Genomic DNA, 25,568 nt, shown 5'->3' with positions numbered 1-25,568 from the left:
CATTATTCTAAGTGAAGTAACTCAGGAATGGAAACCCAAACATCGCATGTTCTCACTCATAAGTGGGAGCTAAGCTATGAGGATGCAAAGGCATAAGAATGATATAATGGACTTTGGGAACTCGAGGGGAAGGGTGGGGGGGTGAGGGATAAATGAGTAGGTATTGGGTACAGTGTACACTAGTAAAGCAACAGGTGCACCAACATCTCAGAAATCACCACTAAGAACTTACCCCTATAACCAAAAAAAACCTGTTCCCCAAAAACTGTTGATATAAAATAAATTTTTAGATAATCATTGAATCTGGCAAGAAAAAAATATGGTATTGCACCTTCTGGGTATGCTCAGGTACCCTGTGGGGTAATGATTGGGTACCTAGAGAGACCCCAGCACTGGGCAGTGGCTCAGGCCACCCCGGAATCCCTCCACACCCCCAGGACTCTGGTGGTCCACCTCCAGCCTCTGATGAGGACTTATTACCCTTCTAAGCTGCCCTGTAGAACAATATCTAAGATGATCTGTCTGCCAAGATGGTCCTACAAAACACTCTGTCACAACAAGCTTTGGGGGTGCAAACCGATGTCAGCTTCCAAGTCACGGTCTCTCCCCATCCAGATGCTCAGGATTGAGTCACACACAGTCCCCCACAGTCACTTCCCTTTCTCTAATCTTAGGTTTAGCTTACAAATGAAGCTAAAAAGAATGAGAATGGATTGAATTGGTAATTAGTTTAAATCAAAATAAATGATTTCGACTCATTAGATTATGGCAAACTGATCAAACTCTCCATAGCCTGTTGGAGAAGCTGCTCTCACTGGACTTAAGGTGCAGGAATAGGCTAAACATCCCCACCTGTGTCTGTTTTTGGGAGGTGAAGGACGGCACAGTATTTGCAATTAAAAAAAAAGAAAAGAAAAATCTGGCCGGGCACAGTGGCTCATGCCTGTAATCCCAGCACTTTCGGAGGCTGAGGCAGGCAGATAGTGAGGCCAAGAGATTGAGACCATACTGACCAACATGGTGAAATGCCATCTCTACGAAAAATATATAAATTAGCTGGGCATGGTGGCACTTGCCTGTAGCCCCAGCTACTCGCGGTGCTGAGGTAGGAGAATGGCTTGAAACCAGGAGGCGAACTGAGATCACGCCACTGCTCTCCAGCCTGGCAACAGAGCAAGACTCCATCTCAAAAAAAGAAGAAAAAAAAATCCTTATAAATTATCTCTTTCTTTCTTTTTCTTTCTTTCTTTTTCTTTCTTTCTTTCTCCTTCCTTCCTTTCTTCCTTCCTTTCTTTCTTTTCTTCTTTCTTTCTTTCTTTTAAATGGAGTCATGCTCTGTCACCCAAGCTGGAGTACAAAGGTGCAATATCTACTCACTGTACTCTCCACCTCCCAGGTTCAAGCGATTCTCCTGCCTCAGCCTCCTGAGTAGCTGAGATTACAGCCCTGCTCCACCATGCCAGGCTAATTTTTGTATTTTTAGTAGAGACAGGGTTTCAGCCTGTTGGCCAGGCTGGTCTTCAATTCCTGACCTCAAGTGATGCCACCGTCTCAGTCTCCCAAAGTGCTGGGATTACAGACATGAGCCACTGCGCCTGGCCTTCGTAAATCCTTTCTTAATACCTACTGATTCTTTTATATGCTCTTTGTGGACTAGGGATTTGTGACACTGGAGGGGTTCAAGTGTGAGGTGAGCTCTAAAGTGCTGTGAAAATCAACATCTTCATCTGGAACCTCACTTTGTGGTTTTATATCTACCAGATCTTAGTGTCTCCTCATAATTTTCTGGTTTGCCACCCTGTTACATGTAAAATAGAGATACTTTTCCTACTCACCTTATGGGGTTTTTGATCTAATCTAAAAGACCAGAATACTGTCAGTGCAGTCTAAACCAGGATCCATTCCCAGTGGGAGCAGCCAAATTCCTCGTCCAGGGCATTTGGAGGTGGCATCCTTCCTCCATGGCTCCTTCTAACTTAGCGTGTGAATGAGCATTTACAGTTGAAATGACACAACTGATGTTTGCTAAGGGCTAAGCACAGTGCCTGACCCTGAGTAAGACCTCAGATACACGTGGATGTTATTCGCTCTGAATCCCCGGCCCCTCACCAAGGACATGACACATTGCAAGCGTTCAGTAAGTGTGAATGAATGACTTGCAAATTACTAAGTATATTTCAAGACAGAATGAAATAAGTGCTAAGGAAGTGTATAAGTTCCATATAGTGACAATCAAGGGAAGCAGGGGATAATTTTGACTGCTGCAACCTGAGGAAAGCCTCTGCAGGGAGGTGGAGTTTGGGGTTTGAGCAGGAGGAGAATGGAGAATGAAGAAATGCATCTTGATCCTGGTCCTCCATTGGGGGAATGGAGCCACTAAGTCGCTATAAAGGACCAGGATGGGACATGCATTTTTTTTTCTTTTTTAAATTTAAAATTTTTTATTTTTATTTATTTTATTTTTTGAGACAGAGTCTGGTGCTGTTGCCCAGACTGGAGTGCAGTGGTGTGATTTTGGCTCACTGCAACCTCTGCCTCCCGGGTTCAAGCAATTCTCCTTTGTCAGCCTCCTGAGTAACTGAGGCTATAGGCGTGTGCCACCGTGCCTGGCTAATTTTTGTATTTTTAGTTGAGACAGGGTTTCACCACATTGGCCAGGCTGGTCTCAAACTTTTGACCTTGTGATCCACCCACCTCAGCCTCCCAGCATACTGGGATTACAGGCATGAGGCGCTGCACCCATCCTAAAATTTTTTTTAAATTTTTTGAGATGAGGTCTTGCTGTGTTGACCACACTAGTCTCAGACTCCTGGCCTCAAGCAATCCTCCCATCTCTGCCTCCCAAAGTGCTAGGATTATAGGCATGAGCCACTGCACTGGCCACTGCATGCATTTCTGAATAGCCCAACAGGGCTAGAGAAGGGAGTGAAAATGGGCTGTTGTTTATGGATGGAGCCAGGTTATTAGATGGATCAATCAACTTTAACTAGCTTAAACAGCAAAGGGAAAAGATTGGTTCGTGAAAGGGCAAAGTTGAAGTGTGGGTTCCAGCACCAGGCCCAGCTGGATTCAGGCTTCACAGGAGGCGACCAAGATCTGCTTTGCTTTTTCTTTCTTTCTTTCTTTCTTTTTTTCTTTCTTTCTTTCTTTCTTTTTCTTTCTTTCTTTCTTTCTTTCTTTCTTTCTTTCTTTCTTTCTTTCTTTCTTTTCTTTTCTTTCTTTCTTTTCTTTCTTTCATTTTCTTTCTTTCTTTCTTTTTCTTTCTTTCTTTCTTTCTTTCTGTTTTAGACGGACTCTCGCTCTGTCACTAGGCTGTAGTGCAGTGGCGCGATCTCAGCTCACTGTAACCTCTGCCTCCTGGGTTCAAGCGATTCTCGTGCCTAGCTTCCTGAGTAACTGGGATTATAGGCATGTACCACCATACCCAGCTAATTTTTGTGTTTTTGGTAGAGATGGCATTCCACCATGTTGGCTAGTCTGGTCTCGAACTCACGACCTCATGATCTGCCTGCCTCAGCCTCCCAAAGTGCTGGGATTACAGGCATGAGCCACCAAGCCCAGCCAAGATCTGTTTTTCAATGCTTCTTTCTCTCAGTACTGATTTCATTCTCAGCCATGTTCCTGCTGAGGTAGCAAGGTAGCCACAGCACTTGGCAGGAGTACCTGCTCTCAGTTCAATTCCAGAGGGAAATCCAGTGTGTTTTCATCCTAGCATTCCCAGTTAAAGTCCTGAGATTCACTGCAATTGCCATATGTATGTCCCACGGCCATGCCTGCAAGTCCTGTTGATGGAGAGATTCAGGCTTAGGTCAGGACTAGTCAGGGGATCCCCTCTAAGATGAGGCACCAGAAGCACTCAGGCCGAGAGTAGGAAGAGGTGATACTAGAGACCTGTGATCATCCAGGGAGGGAGGAAGGCAGCCGGACAGGAAAACCAACAGATAGATACTCTAAGTATTTAATTTTTACTATCAGAGACCAGACTGTGGAGCTAAACTGCCTGGCTTCCAAATCTGGCTTACCAGCTATCTGGGCTGGAGCAAGGCACATGATCTCTTGGTGTCTCGGTTTCTGCATCTGTAGAATAGAAATAATAATAGTCTCTACCTCATAGGAGTTTGGAAAGAGTAAGTGAGTTTTTATTTTATTTTAATGTTCTGTTTGTTTGTTTTCTACTGAGGCAGGGTCTTTTTTTTTTTTTTTTTTTTTTTTGAGATGAAGTCTGGCTCTTGTTGCCCAAGTAGGAGTACACTGGTGTGATCTGGGCTCACCGCAACCTCTGCCTCCCAGGTTCAAGCAATTCTCCTGCCTCAGCCTCCAGAGTAGCTAGGATGATAGGCATGTGCCACCATGCCTGGCTAATTTTGTATTTTTATCAGAGACGGGGTTTCTCCATGCTGGGCATTCTGGTCTCCAACTCCCAGCCTCAGGTGATCTGCCCACCTCGGCCTCCAAAGTGCTGGGATTGCAGGTGTAAGCCACCACACCTGGCCTAAATTTTTTTTTTTTTTAAAGATGGTGTCTTGCTGTGTTACCCAGGCTGATCTTAAACTCCCGAGCTCCAGTGATCCTCCTGCCTCAGCCTCCCAAAATGCTAGGATTATAGGCATAAGCAACAGTACCCAGCCTATAAGTGAGTTTTTACAAAGCGCTTAGAATAGTGCCTAGAATTACCCGTCACGGGCTGAATGATCGACTCTGGTTATTACGATAGTGAGTGGGCCTTGTTGCCCCATGGCTTTGTGTTTACTCACAGTTATTCCAGGTGTTTCTGGCCCCTACTCATCTATCACGGTGATGTGATGACTCCGCCTCTCAGTCATGCTCTTCAGGGTGATTAAAACCAAAGCCAGAGCAGATCCGGAACACAGGCCCATGTCGTTCCCCACCGTAAAGACCGACATGCATAACGAGGTCTTCTGAATTCACAGTTCAAGAATTGCCACGGGCACCCTAGCCATTCCTGCATTTGGCAGGACAAGGGAAGCCAAGAGGAAATCCTAGTACTTGGTGCCTTCCCGTAGGGAGTTTGCAATCTAATCTCGGAGACCAGAACACTCTGTCGATGCAGTCTGAACCGGGATCCATTCCCAGGGGGAGCAGCCAAATTGCTCAGCCAGGACATTTGTAGAGCATCAGCCTCCCTCTACAGCTCCTTCTAACTTAGCATGTGAATGAGCATCTAGAGATGAAGACAGAATCGGGCTGAATCCCAATGTCTGACTCACCTGCTTCTTTCCCCTCTCCTGGACAACACGGGGAGAAAAAATACAACTCTTCCCCAACGTAGTACCAGCAGGGTAACCTGAGAACATCCATTTAGCACGTCTGTCCCTGCAAAAAGGACCTTCCAGTGACACCAAGCTAAGCGTATCTTCACTCTATTTATAGGTGCTGTTTGTTTAATTTGAATCCAGTGTCTAAGAATAAGAAATGAACTCATCTTGGGGACCAGCCAGAGCCTACAACTTTGAGACAACCCGTAAATCCCTTTCCCTTTCCTTCTGGTTCTGGAAGGGATTCTGTAGTTCAAAGGTGAGCCACTTTTGTTTGCTGGGCTATGGTGGGCTTGAAACATGGACGTGTTTTGAGATTTGGCTTTATGATGATTTCTTAGTATGGTTTTGGGATCCTTTTTTTTTTTTTTTTTTGGTGTTTGGTTTTGGATTGGTGATTGCAGATCTGTAAACTCTTTGTCACTTGCAAATGATTGGCAAAGACCAAATATCTCCATCCCTTTGTTGTCTGATCTTCAGATACAAAGAGACCTCATTGGGACTCAGATATCCCCCATTAAGGAGGGCATGGCCTTGGAGAAGAAAAATCCATTTCTTTTCAGTTTCCTTCTGACTTTGTAGCAAAACTGGGATCAGGTTATCTCCTAAGATCTGATACCATTCCTGGGATGCTGTTTTGTTATTTTCAGGCTATGTGATAAGGGCCAGGAGCCGTGACCCACTTAAACTTTAAACATCTAACCCCAGGACTGGTTGTACTTGAGTCCAAAGGAGCATTGTCTCTTGTAAACAAATTCAGTTTGCACTCTAAGCTCCTCCCTTGCTGGCCCTGAGGTTTAGTGACCTCCAGAACCAGCCCCACTGATTCTGAAGGGAGTGACCTAAATGCAGCCTTTGGCCTTGGTTCAGTGTATTTGTATATTGAAGTGTGTTAGTCCTTCCTGACACTACTATGAAAAACTACCTGAGACTGGGTAATTTATTAAAGAAAATAGGTTTAACTGGCTCATGGTTCCAAAGGCTGTATATGAAGCATGGCTCGGGAGGCCTCAGGAAACTTACAATCATGACAGAAGGCAAAGGGGAAGCAGGTATACCATACATGGCTGGAGAAGGAAGAATAAAGGGGGAAGCGCCATGTAATTTTAACCAACTAGATCTAGTGAGAACTCACCGTCATGAGAACAGTAAAGGGGAAGCCCGCCCCCATGATCCATTCACCTGCCACCAGACCGCTCCTCCATCATTGAGGATTACAATTCCATATGAGATTTGGGTGGGGACACAAAGCCAAACTATATCATGTAACTTCCCCTCATTTTCCCTCTCCATGAATTTATCCTTAAGGAGGTAACCAGGTAGCCTGGCACAGTGGCTCATGCCTGTAATCCCATTATTTTGGGAGGCCAAGGTGGGCGGATCACCTGAGATCAGCAGTTCGAGACTACCCTAGCCAACATGGCTAAACCTCATCTCTACTAAAAATACAAAAATTAGTCGGGTGTGGGGGCAGGCACCTGTAATTCCAGGTGGTCAGGAGGCTGAAGCACGAGAATCACTTGAACCCGGGAGGCAGAGGTTGCAGCGAGCGAAGATCACACCACTGCACTCCAGCAAGATTTTTTTTTTTTTGAGACAGAGCAAGACTCTATGTCCAAAAAAAAAAAAAAAAAAGATCCAGGCTTCTCTGAGAAGGCAAAGAGCAGTGTCCATTCATTCATTTCTCCCAATATCTGTGGCCCCTCTTCTCTATCCCAGATACTACTGTGAGCACAGGAGATACCTTGATGAAGGGGACAGGGTGATACTGAGGTGATAGGATCTGACTGACAGAGAAAACATTCAGCCTCTCTTCTTTCTTCCATTCGTCCATTCTTCCATTCAAAAAGTACTTATGCTGAATGGACTATGTGTTAGGCACAGGACTGGGTGACAAAATACAGCAGTGAGCAAAAGAGATTGCACCTTGCCATTGAGTAGTTTGGAGCCCAGTGGGGAAGATGGATATTAATGAAATAATCACCTAAATAAAGATACCATGACAAATGATGGTGAGCCCATGGTACAAAGGCCAAGGTGCCATGTGAGAGTGTAAGAGAGAAATAGGCCTGATTGGGTAGGCAGAGAATGGACAAAGACTGAGCATACTTGAGATGCCCCCAGTGGCGTGTTGTCTGTGGAGTATGGCGACAACCGATGGCTCTCTAGGAGGTGTGCTTTTGAGTTTCCATTAAAGCTGCACGGGGCCATCCACACTCTTACCTGATTGTCCTGAGGATTGTCCCAGGCTGATAGATCTCAGGGAGAGTTCGCGCACAAATGAGGGTTCCACCTGGGTGATCAGCACACTAAGGTTGTGACCTTGACTTACCAGTTTGCAGTGGACAGAGTGGCAGATAAGAGGACACTTCTCATTCTACCTCACTGGGTTAAGGAAAAAACACGACCATCATCCCATGAAGTCATTTTCAGACTGCCTGTACATGGTGGCTCTATCACCACACTCAGAGACAAGGATAGAAAGATGGCCCCACATTCCCCTCTGCAGTTTCACACAGACATGGGGAGCATCTCAAATGTTCACATGCGATGGCTTTGCAAAGGAAATTCCTCAAAGAAACAGTTAGCATCATGTAGCATCTTTCTGTAATGTGAGGATGACTTTGAGCCAATCCCTACAGGAGTCAGTTTTAGTTTATTTGAAAAAAATATTACTATATTTTTCTCTTTTATGCCCAGCATTTTGTAGGCACCAAGTAAAAGCCAAGAAAAATGTAAGAAATTGCCCTGCCCTGAAAAAGTTTACAAGGATATTCAGAAAAGAATTTTCAGCCAGACATGGTGGCTCATGCCTGTAATCTTAACACTGTGGGAGACTGAAGCAAGAGGATCGCTTGAGCCCAGGGGTTCAAACCAGCCTGGGTAACACAGTGAGACCCTGTCTCTACCAAAAAAAAAAAAAAACCTGGTCATGGTGGCATGTGCCTGTAGTCCCAGCTACTTGGGTGGCTGAGGTAGGGGGATAGCCTGAGCCCAGGAGGTGGAGGTTCCAGTGCGTCATGTTTGCACCACTGCACTCCAGCCTGTGTAACAGAGAGAGACCTTGTCTCAAAACAAAAAAGGAATTTTCATTCACTTATTCAAATATTTGAGTACCTACAATATGCCAGACACAAAACCAGAAACCTGGTAAGATAAGCATGATGCTTGCCTCATAGAGCTTACAGTCTAGAGAAAGGAGGGAGATACTCAAACCGTCAACAAACACAATAATTTCAGGTGTTTTTGTGTGCTAGACTGGTCAGAGACCTCTCAGAGAGCATGGCATTTGAGCAGCTATGCAAAGATTTAAAGGAAGAGCATTAGATGCAGGGAAACAGAAAATGGAAGAACGTTAGACATAGGGAAACAGGAAGTGGAGGGTAATGAGCCATGCAGCAGATTGGTTCAAGAAATAACAAGAAGGCTGGACGCAGTGGCTCAAGCCTGTAATCCCAGCACTTTGGGAGGCCGAGGTAGGAGGATCATTTGAGGTCAGGAGTTCAAGACCAGCTTGGCCACCATGGTAAAACCCTGTCTCTGCTAAAAATAAAAAAAATTAGCCGGCATGATGGTGGGTGTCTGTAATCTAGCTACTCGGGAGACTGAGGCAGAAGAATTGCTTGAACCCAGGAGGTGGAGGTTGCAGTGAGCCGAGATGGCATCACTGCACTCCAGCATGGGCGATAGAGCGAGACTCACTCTCAGAAAAAAAAAGAAAGAAAGAAAGAAAGAAAATTAAAAAGTCAGTGTGGCTACAGCTCAGTGAGAGGGTGGGTCATGGGCAGGCCAGGTGTACCGTGCGAATTTTATTTTGAATGCATAGGAAGCCTTCGGCAGGTGAAAATATGACACTTCAGCCTGAACCTATTGATCTACCTTGGGGAGATTCTGTAGCCACAGTGAAATTTTGGGAGTCATAGACCTGGGATTCTTTGCACTCAGAGCCCCAGGTAAACCTACAGATGGAAAGAAAAGAAATTGGCCAGGCACAGTGGCTCTTGCCCAGGGGTCCCCAAACTACGGCCCGTGGGCCGCATGTGGCCCCCTGAGGCCATTTATCCGACCCCACCACACTGCAGGAAGGGGCACCTCTTTCATTGGTGGTCAGTGAGAGGAGCACAGGATGTATCCGCAAAGCGCGACGTTGCTCACGTACAGTACTACTTCCCGTGATGTGGGATGTACGCGTCATGGCTCCGGAAGCGCGTCATATGATGCACATCCGGTCTGCGGCTGCGGCGCCCCACATCACCAGAAGCAGTGTGAAATAACAGCAGAAGCAGGAAGGAAGGCAAAGCACTATAACCATTACTACACAGTACAATGGCTCCCACACTCCCCCAAATGTACAACAACATACTGGCCCCTGTAACCTCCCTTTGCCCAAAAGTCTCCCCCCACATTACTACACACCGCGTTTCCCCTATTATAAGACCCTGTCTTATATTAATTTTACCCCCAAAAGACGGGGGCTGTCTTATTTTTAGGAGGTGTCTTTAATAGGGGAAACATGCAGCAGTGAGCTTCCCACAGAAGAGGCCCACCGCTGCTGCAGATGTCCAGGACGCTGTATACACAGTGTCACAGGCTGATCACCGCCATCCCTGTGTACAGCCCTGGAGGCAGTGCTGGGCCTGTGACACTGTATACCGCTGTCTGGGATAGTGGAGGCAGCAGCGCTGGCTGTGAAGGGTGTCACACCTTGCATAGTCCGGCCCTCCAAAGGTCTGAGGGACAGTGAACTGGCCCCCTGTGTAAAAAGTTTGGGAACCCCTGCTCTTGCCTGTAATCCAGGTACTTTGGGAGGCCAAGGCAGGAAAATCTCTTGAGGCCAGGAGTTTAAGACCAGCACGGGCAACATAATGAGACCCTCTACAAAAAATTTTAAAAATTATCTGGCCACGATGTTGCACACCTGTGCTTCCAGCTACTCAGGAGGCTCAGGCAGGAGGATCACTTGAGCCCAGGAATTGGAGGCTGCAGTGAGCTATAATCACACCACTGCAGTCCAGCCTGGGACACAGAGCAAGGCCCTGTCTCAAAAAAGAAGAAAAAGGAGGAGGAGAAGGAGAAAAGGAAGGAGGAAGAAGAGGGAAGAAAGAGGAGGAAGAAGAAGAGGGAAGCTTTCCACGCTACCCGCCGAGGGCTCCAAATGGCGTTGTTCGGGATTCCCGTCGTAACTTAAAGGGAAACTTTCACAATGTCCGGAGCCCTTGATGTCCTGCAAATGAAGGAGGAGGATGTCCTTAAGTTCCTGGCAGCAGGAACCCATTTAGGTGGCACCAACCTTGACTTCCAGATGGAACAGTATATCTATAAAAGGAAAAGTGATGGCATCTACATCATAAATCGGAAGAGGACCTGGGAGAAGCTTCTCCTGGCAGCTCGTGCCATTGTTGCCATTGAAAACCCTGCTGATGTCACTGTTATATCCTCCAGGAATACTGGCCAGAGGGCCGTGCTGAAGTTTGCTGCTGCCATTGGAGCCACTCCGATTGCTGGCCACTTTACTCCTGGAACCTTCACCAACAGGATCCAGGCAGCCTTCTGGGAGCCACGGCTGCTTGCGGTTACTGACCCCAGGGCTGACCACCAGCCTCTCACGGAGGCGTCTTATGTTAACCTACCTACCACTGCTATGTGTCACACACATTCTCCTCTGCGCTATGTGGACATTGCCATCCCATGCAACAACAAGGGAGCTCACTCAGTGGGTTTGATGTGGTGGATGCTGGCTCGGGAAGTTTTGCGCATGTGTGGCACCATTTCCCGTGAACACCCGTGGGAGGTCATGCCTGACCTCTACTTCTACAGAGATCCTGAAGAGATTGAAATGGAAGAGCAGGCTGCTGCTGACAAGACTGTGACCACGGAGGAATTTCAGGGCGAGTGAACTGCTCCCGCTCCTGAGTTCACTGCCACTCAGCCTGAGGCTGCCGACTGCTCTGACGGCATGCAGGTGCCCTCTGTGCCTATCCAGTAGTTCCCTACTGAAGACTGGAGCGCCCAGCCTGCCACGGAAGACTGGTCTGCAGCTCCCGCTGCTCATGCCACTGAATGGGTAGCAGCAACCACTGAATGGTCTTAAGCAGTTCTTGTGTGGGCTCTTAAACAACATATAAGATTCATGGAAAATAAACATTGAGTTTCTAAAAAAAAAAGAAGGAAGAGGAGGAGGAAGAAGGAAGAGGAGGAGAAGAAAGAAAGAAAGAGAAAAAGAAAGAAAAAAAATAATACATTTATATTGGCCTGTTTCTTGAGCCTGGGACGTTGAGGCTGCAGTGAGGCATGTTCATGCCACTGCACTCCAGCCTGGGTGACAGAGTGAGACCCTGTTTCCAAAAAAAAAAAAAGTGGGGGCAGGCATGGTGGCCCACGCTTGTAATCCTGGCACTTTAGGAAGCTGAGGCAGGCAGATTGCCTGAGATCAGAATTTCAGGACCAGCCTCGGCAATGTGGTAAAACCCTGTCTCTACCAAAATTAGCTGGGCGTGGTGGCATATGCCTGTATTCCCAGCTACTTGGGAGGCTGAGGCACAAGAATCACTTTCACCTGGGAGGTGGAGGTTGCAGTGACCAGAGATTCGAGATCTTATCACTGCAGTCCAGCCTGGGCAATAGAGGAAGGACTCTGTCAAAAAAAAGCAGCAGTCACTTCTAATCTCAGAGGCTTTCCTGGGTAGAAGAGAATGAAACTGCAAAGTGAATAAACCATGTAATAGGTCCCTGCTTGTGGCTCAGCATATTTCTTGCCTTTTGGGGACAATGCCCTATGTGTCCTTCAAGAAGCCACTGTGCCCCTCTTCTTGGGAATATGATTTGGCTCAATCAAGCCAGTCAGAAACATTTTTCATGTCCTGTCCCTGTACCAAAGTGATTGACTCTGGGATGGGCACAGAACCAAGCCAGAGCCAATGAAACTCAAGAAGACATTGTCTAGAGCCTTCTGGCAAAAAAGAAAAGAAAAAAACAAAGAAGCTTTCTCTCTTTTCCATGGAAGCCATCAGTGTGAAGATGCAGGCATGTGTGACTATGGGGAAGATTCTGGAACTGTTCGGGGCTTTTGGGGAGAATTGCATGGTCCCTGAGGGTGAAGCCAACACCACAGAAGGTAGAGCGAGAGATGGAGAATGCTGTGTCCTTGTGACACCATAGAGCCCCAGGATCAAACCTCACCTGAAGCGAGACCTGTTGCTGGAAGTTTTATCGCTCCACCAGTTAAATGCTCTTCATTATATAAGCCGGTGTAAGTGGGGTTTCCTTGCTGCATAAAGAGCCCATATGATACAAACATTGCAGTAGGTACCCAACAGCACTGAAGGCCTCCTCTGCACCTTCAGTTTCTAGGAGGAAGTAAGCCTGTTCCAGGACCCAAATAAATGGTCTCGCCTCCCACTTCTCTATTTCAGCGTTTCCATGCCTCCTGTCACCATAGCACTGTGACTCTCATGGAAAGGCAGAGGAAGCAGAGGAGGAGAGGGGGCCCGTTTCCAGGCTGTGTTGCCACATTGGGGTGGAGGCTGGAGAGACAGAGAGAGAAAGGCGGCTCCAAGCCTGACATTTCGGGATAGAGATAACAGGGTAAAAATAAACTCCCAAGCGCCTGTAGCAGCAGCACTTGCTTCTCTGGCTTCACAGTTATCTCTCTCCACTTCAGGGACAGAAAGGTTCCTTTCGGGTCACTGCTTGGACTGCCTCTTCCCAGCCCCTGGTTGGGGAGGGGGATGCGTAGGTTGTTGGTTTACATCCATCTGTCTATACCTGCTCTTTCACCACTGGCAAGTCGAGGGATCAATCCCCTCCATCCCATAGCCGCTCTTTTTTTTCTGAAAATCACTTTTCACATCTGATGCTCCAGGAGCTCGGTGAGGTGAGTGAGGCAAGGGCCAGGGTCTCCCCATTTCCCAGATGGGAAAAGCAGTGGGGCCTGGAAAGATGAAACAGTTTTCCTCAAATCACATGGCTCATTAGTACTAACGTGTTCTGATCTAAAGCCAGGGCCTTTTCTGCCTTTCGTTTTTTGATCAGGAGTAAAAAGAGTTTGATTTTCTCTACGCAGGGCTTGTGGACAGCTATGCAGGCTGGGTACACGCGGCACCCGGGAGTGGCATTCACATCACCTGGGACACAAGTATCATTGTGTGTCTCCTGACAGCCACACCTCTCTGTCCGCTTTGTCCTCTCCCAATCACACCGTGTCCGAATTTTGTATTTGCCAGTGAGCAACCTGCTTGTTTACTACCGAAGGACGGCTGGGACTACACAGTGTCAAGAAATCTGCCCCAGCTCTGCCACTGAGGTCCACAGAGGACCTCTGAACCTCAGTTTTTTCTTTTCTTTTCTTTTCTGTTTTTTTTTTTTTTTTTTAGACAGAGTTTCCCGCTTGTTTGCCCAGGCTGGAGTGCAATGGCATGATCTTGGCTCACTGCAACCTCCACCATCCAGGTTCAAGCAATTCTCCTACCTCAGTCTTTCAAGTAGCTGAGATTACAGGCATGCGCCACCATGCCTGGCTAATGTTTTTGTATTTTTAGAGATGGAGTTTCTCCATGTTGGCCAGGCTGGTCTGGAACTCCCAACCTCAGGTGATCTGCCCGCCTCAGCCTCCCAAAGTACTGGGATTACAGGCGTGAGCCACTGCACCCATACTGAGCCTCAGTTTTCTAATGTTTAAAATGGTGATCAGAATATACCTATGCAGGATTAAATAAACCGTTGCATGCCAGGTCCATGATCATCTAAATGTTGGTGCTTCCTGTGACAACAATAGCTTTTCCTATGCTGGTGTATGCAACAACGTCCCTCAGCCTGGTCCACAGCACATACCCTTTGAGTTATTTCTCTCTCGGTGGCCAAGGATTTGCAACGAGCCATTTCATCAGTTAAGATGCTTATGGCTGCAAGTGACCAAAACACTGATCCTCACTGGATTACATGAAAGGGAAATTGATTGGCTTGGCGGGCAGCCCCAAAGGTGGCCAAGGGTCGACCCTAACTTTAGGCACAGCTGGATCCAGGATGGAACCGATACCATCAGGTTTGGGTTTCTCGGCTCCATTCTCTGGTCTGAGTGCCCTCCTCATAGGGGATACAGGGGTTCCAGCACCTCCCCTTCTTGGGTTCAAAGCCAGTGGGAAAGAGCCAGCTCCAGCATTCCCAGCACAATCCTCTTTGCAGCTCACTACCCATCTAGAAGCTATCACTGGACCCAGAGGAATGAAGACAGGCAAGGACGGCCTGAGGCGGGTCTAGTCTGCTCAAACCCAGATCTGACAGTAGTGAACAGTGATTGCCCAGAGCAAAATCAGGTTTGGCCATCAAAAGCAAAGGTGACTTCTGCAGCTGTCCACACTCTTTGGCTTTGTGCTCCATGGTAAACACTGATGAATTGACTTCTGTAATCCCAGGGAAGAGATGGACTTCAAACAGGCTATGAAACCAGGCCGGTGGCTCCAACAACTCTCATCTAAAGTTCCCTCGGTGCCATCTGCTGCCCAGCTGGACCCACTGTCCTCAGACCGGAGCCTTCCCCTAGTTTGATCTGCAGCCTGCCACCTGCAGAGCCCAATTCCTTGAATAGGGACTGGCAATCTGGGTGCTTTTTCAGGCCTCTGCCATGAGGCATTATATCCTTGTTCCAACTCTACTAAAAATAGTGGTAAATTTTGTGTCTACTAAAAATACAAAAAGTATTTGGGCAAGGTGGCGGGCACCTGTAATCCCAGCTACTTGGGAGACTGAGGTAGGAGTATCACTTGAACCCAGGAGGCAGAAGTTGCAGTGAGCTAAGATGGCACCACTGGACTCCAGCCTGGGTGACAAAGCAAGACTCCATTAGAGGAAAAAAAAAAAAAAAAAAGCAAGGTTAGCAAGTGTCTGGGAGGTGTTAATGACCTAGGATAGCACCAACTTGAGACTCAGTGAAATTAAAACAAATTAGAAAGAATAACTTCTGCTAGGTGATTCTGCTGTGCTGAATGCTGGAGGGGTACATTTCATGTTAATTACCTGCGTCATTGACAATTCTCTCATGTACTGGTGAGTCCGCCACGCTAACTGTGCAAATACCGTTTATACTGGTCAACCAGCAACCACAAAGACACTCTTGATGCTGTCTCCCTCTCCCATCCTCCTCCCCAAGGCTGCAGGAGAGATGCAAAAGAGGCGGGTAAGAGAACACGGAAGAGTTCTTTAAAAATAATTATGGTAATTATGTATGCATTTCCAGTGGGAGATTCTGGGAATTATTCCTAAAAGGCTGGAAAGAATTTTCTCTTTTGATCTCGATTCTGAGCCAGAGAAAATCAAATTAAGAAAGAAAAGCAACAGAGAATTCTCGGTGGGGAGGAAGGAACGGGGTTGGGGCTGCTCGTGAGTTTCTGGGGAAAGATGGAGAAAAGAAAAGTCCTCTGACACCTTTCTCTAGATGTTGGTAGACTTAGGAGGAAGTGAGAGAGAAAAGATGAGACAGGTGAGGTTATGTCCTTACATCTTTCGGGCAAGGCTTCTCTCCTTCCCCTTGTGGGGCCACGAGGATGGTCCCCTTTGAGGTATTGAGGACATAGTTCTTTGTAGCTTTTCCCACATCACACGTGTCTGGCTAGGCATCCTCCACAATGGCCCTCCCTTGCAGAGGAGCCCTGTGAATTCCAGCCAACACTCAGAGAGCCGCCACAACAAGATGAGCAAGCGTAGGCGTGTGACGAGGTTTTTATATTTTTTTCTTAGTCCTCCCTTTCAGGCACTGGAAGAAATGGTCCTGTCACTTCTCAACATTTTCTTCCGCGGTTGCTAAGCAGCACGCCTCTGCCCCTTCCATTTCCCTCTGCTCCTGCTTTCTTGTCTCTCTCCACCCTCCACCCCCGCACACTCACAGTGCTCTTCCCTGCTGTGGTTTGGAAATCAGAGAACAGCCCCCAATCAGTTTGCTGTTCCCAGGGCCACAGCATTACAATGGCAGGTTCCCTGACGGAGGCGTCTCCCAGCCTGCTCTGCAGAACATGCACATAGGTCCTGGCAGGGAAGATCACTGCTTGAGCCCCTCTGCATTCAGCAACAGAACTGGGGACTTCCTTCCTTTCTTCCTTCCTTCCTCCCTCCCTCTCTCCCTCCCTCCCTCCCTTCCTTTGTTTCTTCTTTCCTTTCTTTCTCCCTCCCTCCTTCCCTCCCTCCCTCCCTTCCTCCCTTCCTTTCTTCCTTCCTTCCTTCCTTCCTTCCTTCCTTCCTCTACACTTTTTTCCTTCTTCCTTCCCTCCCTGCATGCTACAAGACGTTGCCTAGAGACTAGAGCGGGGAAACTCAGAGGTCTGCAGGCACCAGGCATTGCATTTCCTGAGGGAAGGAGGCTGGATGTGAGACAATAGGGAATGGTGAGGACCGTTCCCCAACTACCTGCCTAAGGACGCTTTGCACTAGCTCCAGCCAACTGTAGTTATACAGGAATAGGTGTTTCAAGCTGGAAAGCTAATTTTTTGTGGGCAACTTCCGGATTTTTAAAACATCTCAATGCAGGACAAACAAAAACCCATGTGTGGGCCTCCAGTCTGCGGAGAGCCAAGCAGGGTCCATAATACATGCTTGTGACACAGTTCCATTTGAGGGTTTGATGGGTGGTTTGGGCAGCAGAATGGAGGGTGGGTGGGAGGAAGGCAGGGGCTGTGGGTGGCAAGCCACGAGCCCCAGGAGCTCCTCAGAGAAGCTAGAAGGCTTGGTAGCAGCCCTGGACCTTGATTTCTGTAGCACCTTTATCTGGGTGCATGGTAGAACGGCCTAGCTGGACCTCAGACAAATAACCAGGGTGGAGAGAATGGACTGTCAATTTTCTCTTAGTTCCCAAAACCGCCAATCCTATTCCATGATGGCAAGCCCTAGGCCTGAAGGACCACAGGCTAATCAGGGTCAGGCCCTGGACAGATGGGGCCTCAAGGAATCTCAGAGGTCCACGGGTGAAGCTAGAATGATGCATCACTTTTCAGCTAAGTTGCAACCCCAGCGAGTCACAGCAGGGTTACTTACTGTGGGGTCGGGCAGAAGTGGCATTAAGAAGGCCTATGCTCTGACCACCTTTGGGGCCATTCGGGGGCACCATGATCAGGCTCTCCCCACTGGCCAAGGGACAGCCCACAGGGCTCCATGGGGCTCTGTCTCCCTGCCCCCTTTCCCATTGGCCACAAAGACTTCAGATGGCATTGAGACCTAAGCCAGATGCAGGAAGTGCAGCCCTCCCAAAACAAACCAGCCAAGTCCCAGAGGGAGTGAAGGAATGGCCAAGAGCTGAGCTCTGTGCTGCAACTGACATTTGGAGGAGGAAGCTTCGGAGCCCAAAGCTCAGAGAATGCGCTTCCTGGGTTCTGTTCAGTCACTGGAATTACCTCCATGTCAGCTTTCTCCAGAAGCTCTTCTGGACAGCCAGTGTTTCCGTTTACCCCGGCCAGCTACCAGCCTAGACCCAGCTCCCATCTGTCCGCCTGGATCTTAGGCCCTGTTTCTGAGGCCCGGTTCTCTCCCCGGTACCGGGATGCAGTCAGTGGTAACTAAATCTCACGGCCAAGGGCCTGGGCCAACTCTCTGTGCTCCAGGAAGGGCAGAAGGAGCCTGCATGACCAGAGGGGTCATGCTGCATCCTCACACACCATCATCCCATTCTTTGACCGCTGAGAGCTGACCCTGCCCTGTGAGCCTCTAGGAACTGATGAACAGCAGCTGGGAATACAAAACGATCCATGGAGAATGACAGAGGCAGCTTATTTCTATATTTCTTTGTTTTTCAAAGGAATGAAGGGAGCTGTCTTCAGAGGCCTTTGGTTCCCTTTGCTTTTCAAAGTAGTAAGGAAGGGAGGGAGGAAGGAAGATGAGGGTTTTTTTTTGCTTTATTTTCTTTCTTGAGACAGAGACTTGCTGTGTTGCCCAGGCTGGAGTGCAGAGACGCGATCTTGGCTCACTGCAACCTCCGCCTCCCGGGTTCAAGCGATTCTCCTACCTCAGCCTCCTGAGTAGCTGGGATTACAAGGGCACGCCACCATGCCCAGCTAATTTTTGTACTTTTTAGTAGAGATGGCGTTTCACCAAGTTGGTCAGGCTGGTCTCGAACTCCTGACCTCGTGACCTGCCCATCTCAGCCTCCCAAAGTGCTGGGATTACAGGTGGGAGCCAACGCATCTGGACCGGAAGTTGAGGTTCTTAAAGTCAGTTCTACTCAAGGAATATTGATTGATGGACAGTCATATACTGCGCAGAGGAATGTAGGGTCCAGTACAACCTGCATCATCCAGAAAGATTCAGCAGAGAGGTGAGTGGAGCTGACACGAGTGCCTCGTCCTCATCAGGTAGGGGAAGCCAGGCACCTTGCAAGGGCTTCTGCTTTCCATCATCACTAGCTTTGAGCAGTAAGTGGTATTACTCCCATTTAGCAGATGGGAAAGTAAAGCCCAGAGGCATTAAGTAATTGGAAAGAGGCCATGTTGGTAATGAGGTCAGAGTGGGGACTTAAACCAGAGCTGTCTGGATGGTTGTAAAGCCCACACTATTTTCTGCAGAACACCAGCTATAAGAAAAAATGCTCCGGAGATAGTCCCAGAGATTGCTGGATTCAACACAGAAAATGTTTATTGAGTGTGGGGAGCCTGAAAGGGACCGGCTCTTGCAGTCCAGAGCCTCCCTAGGCCAATCCCCCAACTCATCCATCAGATACGCATGTCCAGTTTCTGCAGCACTGGAGAATGCCTGGAAAATTAGTCCACAAAGAATTTCAAGCAAACAAAAAAGCTATGTGAGATGATACCATGTTCCACCGCCAAGCTTAAGAATGAAATGTTATGGCCGGGTGTGGTGGCTCACGCCTATAATCCCAGCACTTAGGGAGGTCGAGGTGGGTGGGTCTTTTGAGATCAGAAGTTTGAGATCAGCCTGGCCAACATGGTGAAACCTCATTTCTACTAAAAATACAAAAATTAGTCAGGTATAGTGGCTCATGCCTGTAATCCCAGCTATTTGGGAGACTAAGGCAGAAGAATTGCTTGAACATGGTAGGTAGAGGTTGCAGTGAGCTGAGATTGCACCACTGCACTCCAGCCTAGGCAACAAGAGGGAAACTCCATCTCAAAAAAAAAAAAAAAAAAAAATTAGCCAGGTGTGGTAGGACACGTCTGTAATCTTGGCTACTTGGGAGGCTGAGGCATGAGAATCGCTTGAACCCAGGAGGCAGAGCTTGCAGTGAGCTGAGATCACGCCACTCACTGCGCTTCGGCCTGGGCAACAGAGTAAGGCTCTGACCCCCACCCCCCGCCCCGCCACCAAATAGAAAAGAAAAGAAAAAAGAAAGGAACTGTTACAATTATAGTTGAAGCAGCCTGTGTCTTCCTCATGCACTAACTAAACATCCTCTCCTGGGCTTGTATCTACCGCCCCAAATGTGTGCTTTTATAATTCACATGTGTGTCTTTATGGCTTTGCTGCACTGGTATGTCTTCCTAAACAATAGTATTGTTTGCATATTTCAGTATTTTCATATAAATGATATGTTGTATGTACCCATATGTAAGTTTCTTTCTTTTTTTTTTAAAAAAAAAAAGCTTTATTGGTCGGTATGGTAGCTCATGCCTGTAATTCCAGCAATTTGGGAAGCCGAGGCAAGAGGATTACTTGAGCCCAAAAGTTTGACCTGGGCAATATAGCAGGCCCTCATCTCTACAAAAAATAAATAAAATTAGCTGGGCATGGTGGCACATGCCTATAATCTCAGCTACTTGGGAGGCTGAGGTGGGAGGATTGCTTGAGCCCAAGAGTTCAAGGCTACAGTAAGCTATAATCACACCACTGTACTCCAGCCTGGGCAACAGAGTGAGACACTGTCTATTAAAGAAAGAAAGAAAGAAAAGAAAACCAGCTTTATTGAGATGTAACTTACATACCATGTAAGTCACCAATTTAAAATGTACAAGTCAATGGCTTTTAGTATATTCAGAGTTGTGCATCCATCACTACAGTCAATTTCAGACCATTTTCATTACCCCAAAAAGAAACACGGCCACCTTCTTAGCCATCACCCACCAGTCTCCCCATTCTCTCTTGGCAACTACTAATTTCCTCTCTGTCTCTATAGAAAGGAAATGTTCCTATTCTAGACATTCCATATGTAGAATTCCACATATGGAATGCCATTTATAATGGAATCATGGACCTTTAGAATCTGACGTCCTTCACTTAGCATAATGTTTTTAGGTTCACCCATGTTGCAGCAGGGATCAGTTCTTCATTATTGACAAAGAATGTTTCATCGTATGTATACAGCACGTTTATTTATTCATTCATCAGTTGACCATTTGGGTAGTTTCCGCTCTTGGCTATTATGAGTAATAGGCTGTGAACATTCATGTACAAGATTTTGTGTGGACATATGTTTTCATTTCTCTTCTATATACCTATGAGGGAAGTTGCTGAGTCATATGGTAACTCTAAGTTTTTGAGAAACTGCCAAACAGTTTTTCAAAGCTCTGCACTACTTTACATTCCCACCAGCAATGTGTGATGATGGTTCAAATTTCACTACATCCTTGCCAACAGTTATTATGATCTGTCTTTTTTATTATAGCCACCCTAGTGGGTGTGAAGCGGTGTCTCATCATGGTTTTGATTTGCTTTTCCCTGATGGCAAATGATGCCGACCATCTTTCCATGTGCTGGCGGCCGTTTGTGTATCTTCTTTGGAGAAATGTCTATTCAGATCCCTTGGCTATTTTTAATTGGGTTATTCGTCTTTTTATTATTGAGTGGCAATCATTGTTTCATTGCAAAGCATATGATTCTAGGTACAAGTCTCTTATCAAATATACTATTTGTGAAGATTTGCTCTCATTCTGTGGGTTGTCTTCACTTTCTTGATGTCTTTGAAGCACAAAAGTTTTCCATGTTAAAGTCCAGTTTAGCTAGGCACGGCAGTATACGTTTGTAGTCCCAGCTACTCAGGAGGCTGAGGTAGGAGGATCACTTGAGCCTGGGATTTCCAGTGCAGCCTGGGCAACATAACAAGACCCCATCTCTTAAAAAATCAAGTCCAGTTTTTCTTTTTTGGTGGTTGTGGTCGCCTGTGGATCTGAGAATCCATTGACTAATCCAAGGTCGTGAAGACCTATGTTTTCTTAGACCTGTGTTTTCTTCCAAGAGTTTTCTAGTTTTAATGGTTGCATTTAGATTTTTGATCCATTTTGACCTGGTTTTTGTTGATGGTGTGAGTTAAGGGTCTCACTTCAGTCTTTTGAATGTAGCTACTCCATTGTCCTACCACCATTTTTAAAACAATTGTGTTGGCTCCCTTGTAGAAAATCAATTGATCAGAAATGTGAAGGTTTATTTCTAGACTGTCAAGCCTAGTCCAGTGCTATATGTCTGTCCTTACGTCAATTCCATCCTGTCTGATTACTATAGCTTTGTACTAAGTTTTAGTACTCAGGAAGTATGAGCCCTCCAACTTTGTTCTTTTTAAAGATTAACTGTTCTGATTATCTTGAATTTCCATATGAATTTCAGGATGGGTTTGTTAAGTTCTGCAAAGGAGTTAGCTGGTATTTTGACAGGATGTAGACTGATTTGAATTTTGCCATCTTAACAATATTAAACCTTTCCATCTATAATCATAGGATGTCTTTCCATTTATTTAGGTCTTTAATTTCTTTCAACAAGGTTGTATGGTTGTTCAGTGTAAAGTCTCATACTTCTTCGATTAAATGTATTCCTAAGTATTTAATTCTTTCTTAACATTTTCTTTGTTTTTTTTTTTTTTTTTCATTTAGAGACAAGGTTTCTCTGACACGCAGGCTGGATGGAGTACAGTGGGCAGATAATAGCTCACCGAAGCCTCAAATTCCTGAGTTCAAGTGATCCTCCCACCTCAACCTCCTGAGTAACTAGGACTGCCAGCATGGCCACTACACCTGGCTAATTTTAAAAAATGTTTGTAAAGATAAGGTCTTGCCATATTGCCCAGCTGGTCTCAAACTCCTGGACTCAAGTGATCCTCCTGCCTCGGCCTCCCATAGTGTTGGGATTACAGGCATAAGCCACCATGTATAGCCACCATTTTTATTCTTTTTGATGCACTTATAAATGAATTTTTCTTAATTTCATTCTCAGTTTTCTCCTTGTCAACATATAGAGGAACTACAACTGGGTTTTGTTTGTTTGTTTTTTGAGACAGAGTCTTGTTCTGTTACCCAGGCTGGAGTGCAGCGGCACAATCTCAGCTTACTGCAACCTCTGCCTCCCGGGTTCAAGTGATCCTCCTGCCTCAGGCTCCCAACTAGCTGGGACTACAGGCGTGTACCACCACAACCAGCTATTTTTTTTTTTTATTTTTAGGAGAGACGGGGTTTCACCTTGTTGGCCAGGATGGTCCTGATCTCCTGACCTTGTGATCTGCTCATCTCAGCCTCCCCAAATGCTGGAATTACAGGCGTGAGCCACCGTGCCTGGTCCAACTGTTTTTTGTTTTTTTTACATATTGATCTTGTATCCTGAAACCATACTAAACTCATTTAGTCATTCAAATAGTTTTTTGGTAGATTCTTCATCATCTTCTGTGTACAAGATTATGACAACTGTCAGAGACTGTTTCACTTCTTCCTTTCCATTCTGGATACCTCTTCTTTTCTCCTGCCTACTTGTTCTGCCTAGAATTTTCCAGAACAATGTTGAATAGCAGTGGCAGTGGTAGACATCCTTTTCTCATTCCTGATTTTAGGGGGAAGGCTTTCAGTCTTTCACAATTAAGCATGACATTAGCATTGGATTTTTCACAGATGCCCTTTATCCAGTTGAGGAAGTTCCATTCTATTCCTCGGATATCGAGTGTTCTTATTGTGAAGCATATGATTTGTTCTTCTTCCCCAACATGCTGAGTTTTATCCACGCATCACTGTGGTTTGTAATGTCTACTTTCACTAAAGACGTTGTAGGACAGATAGAGGAGAAAGTTAAATCACATATCACCCCTCTTCTCTGATTACATCTTCTTTATGTCTCTCAGGCTACCTAGCATTTGCCCCAACACAACTCCCCCTTCCACTCCCGCCCCGGGCACACTCTCTCCTCTTTCATCCACTTGCTCACCAGAGGGCTTTTAGCAAAACAGAAACCCTCTTCCTTTTTCATCCATCTGGAGATAAATAAGGGAGAGTGGGAGTTCCAAAGAAGAATCCCTTCACTCTGCTTGGTGGGGAGAAGCTAGAACAGCAAATCTTCCTGAAGGAGGGTGCGTTTGAGCTTAGATTAGAAGCTGGGTAGGATGCTGCCAGGGAAGGAAGAAGTAACTTGAGCAAAAACATCTCAGGTTGTGCCCTGATGAAAGAGAATTTAGCCCCCAATGAGGCCCAGGCAGTTTAGCCTCAACAGTTCTTATGAGGATCTTCTACTCATATGATAATTATACTGAGTGGGTCTCAGTAGACTCAATGTGGTATGATTTATTTTCTTCTTTGAGACAGTTTTGCTCTGTCACCCAGGCTGGGGTGTGGTAGCATGATCATGTCTCACTGCAGCCTCAACTTTGAGCAATCTTCCTGCCTCAGCTTCCTGAGTAACTGGGACCACTGGCCCAGGATACCATGCCCAGCTAGTTTTTAAATTTGTTATAGAGACAGAGTTTGGCCGTGTTGCCCAGGCTGGTCTCAAACTCCTGGGCTCAAGTGATCCTCCCACTTCAGCCTCCCACAGTGCTGGGATTATAGGTCCATACCACCATACCCAGCTATTTTTGTACAGATGAGGTCTCCCTGTGTTGCCTAGGTTGGTCTCGAACTCCTGGGTTCAGGCAATCCTCCCACCTCTGCCTCCCAAAATGCTAGGATTACAGGCATGAGCCACCATGCCTGGCCTTGATTTCTGACCTCTAGAGTTGCCCTGTCCAATATGGTAGGCATTAGCCACATGTGGCCATTCAAGTGTACATTAAGTAAAATTAAATAGCATTAAAAGTTTACTTCCAACAGGGCGTGGTGGCTCACATCTGTAATCCCAGCACTTTGGGAGGCTGAGTCAGGCAGATCAACTGAGGTCAGGAGTTTGAGCCCAGCTTGACCAACATGGAGAAACCCTGTCTCTACTAAAAATACAAAATTAGCTGGGCATGGTGGCCTGCGCCTGTAGTCCCAGCTACTCGGGAGGCTGAGGCAGGAGAATCGCTTGAACCTGGAAGATGGAGGTTGCAGTGAGTTGAGATCGTGTTATTGCACTTCAGCCTGGGCAACAAGAGTGAAACTCCATTAAAAAAAAAAAAAATTTCTTCCTCGTTAGGGGTAGATACATCTCAAGAGATCACTAGCCATGTGTAGTTAGTGGTTACCATATTGGATAGCACAGCTATAGGACATTTCTGTTATCACACAAAGATCTATTGGACAGTGTATTCTAGTATGGGAGGGAAGGAAGCTGTTTTTTCTTGTCTTTTTTTTTTTTTTTTTTTTTGAGGCAGAGTTTCACGCTAACTGCCCAGGCTGGAGTAGAATAGCACGATCTCGGCTCACTGCACCCTCCACCTCCTGGGTTCAAGCAATTTTCCTGCCTCAGCCTCCCGAGTAGCTGGGATTACAGGTGCCCACCACTACGCCCAGCTAATTTTGTAATTTTTTTTAGTTGAGATGGGGTTTTGCCATGTTGGTCAGCCTGATCTCAAACTCCTGACCTCAGGTGATCTACCCACTTTGGCCTCCTAAAGTGCTGGGATTACAGACGTTAGCCACCTTGCCTGGCCTAGGAAGCTGTTTTTTATTTACATAATGCAGTTGACTGAGGGATTTGAACCAGACAAGCGAGCGTCAGGCGTAGGGTGAAGATGGCCTGGCCTGGGGGTTAGTAGGCTGGGTGCCAGTTCTGGCTCTGCCACCTCTGTTTCTGTCACTTTTGGACAAATCACTTCCCTTTTCTGGTTTTCCCATTGTTGGGAAAATGAAATTGTTGGGTGATGTCATCGCAAGGGCCCAGGCAGTGACTGACAGATTCTGTGGTTGTTTAGCCAGAAAGTAATGTATTTAGCTGTTTCTTGAGATGCAGAGAAAAGAGCCTTCGACTCAGGAAGAAATCAGCTGATGCTGATGGTTCTGATGCTTTCCAGCTGAGCCAGCATGGGCAAGTCACTTCACCTCTCTGCACCCCATTTCCACATCTGTGAAAGTGGGTGAGAGGGCTTTGGGAAGATGGATTGAGAGGATTTAAAGGAAAGCACTCCAACAAAAGAGGAGGGATAATAGGATGTGAGTAGGTCAGATCAAGTGAGAAAGTTAGCATAAACAAAGCTAAGTG

General features: G+C 46.6%; 1 protein-coding gene and 1 pseudogene across 1 annotated transcript in view; both read left to right on the top strand.

Moving 5' to 3' along the window:
- Positions 1 to 25,568, top strand: part of MRTFB (myocardin related transcription factor B) — a 335,374-nt gene that overhangs the window by 35,985 nt on the left and 273,821 nt on the right. The window contains exon 2 of the mRNA XM_074382207.1: positions 5,392 to 5,535. The gene's annotated coding sequence lies outside the window, so the exon portion shown is untranslated. The remainder of the gene's footprint in view (positions 1 to 5,391; positions 5,536 to 25,568) is intronic.
- On the top strand, positions 10,415 to 11,402 carry LOC101030849 (small ribosomal subunit protein uS2-like; annotated as a pseudogene).

Source organism: Saimiri boliviensis, chromosome 12 (genome assembly GCF_048565385.1).
Source record: "Saimiri boliviensis isolate mSaiBol1 chromosome 12, mSaiBol1.pri, whole genome shotgun sequence".
NCBI classification, from domain to species: Eukaryota; Metazoa; Chordata; class Mammalia; order Primates; family Cebidae; genus Saimiri; species Saimiri boliviensis.
Note: the sequence above shows the minus strand (reverse complement) of the source record. Positions and strands in the feature narration are given on the sequence as shown.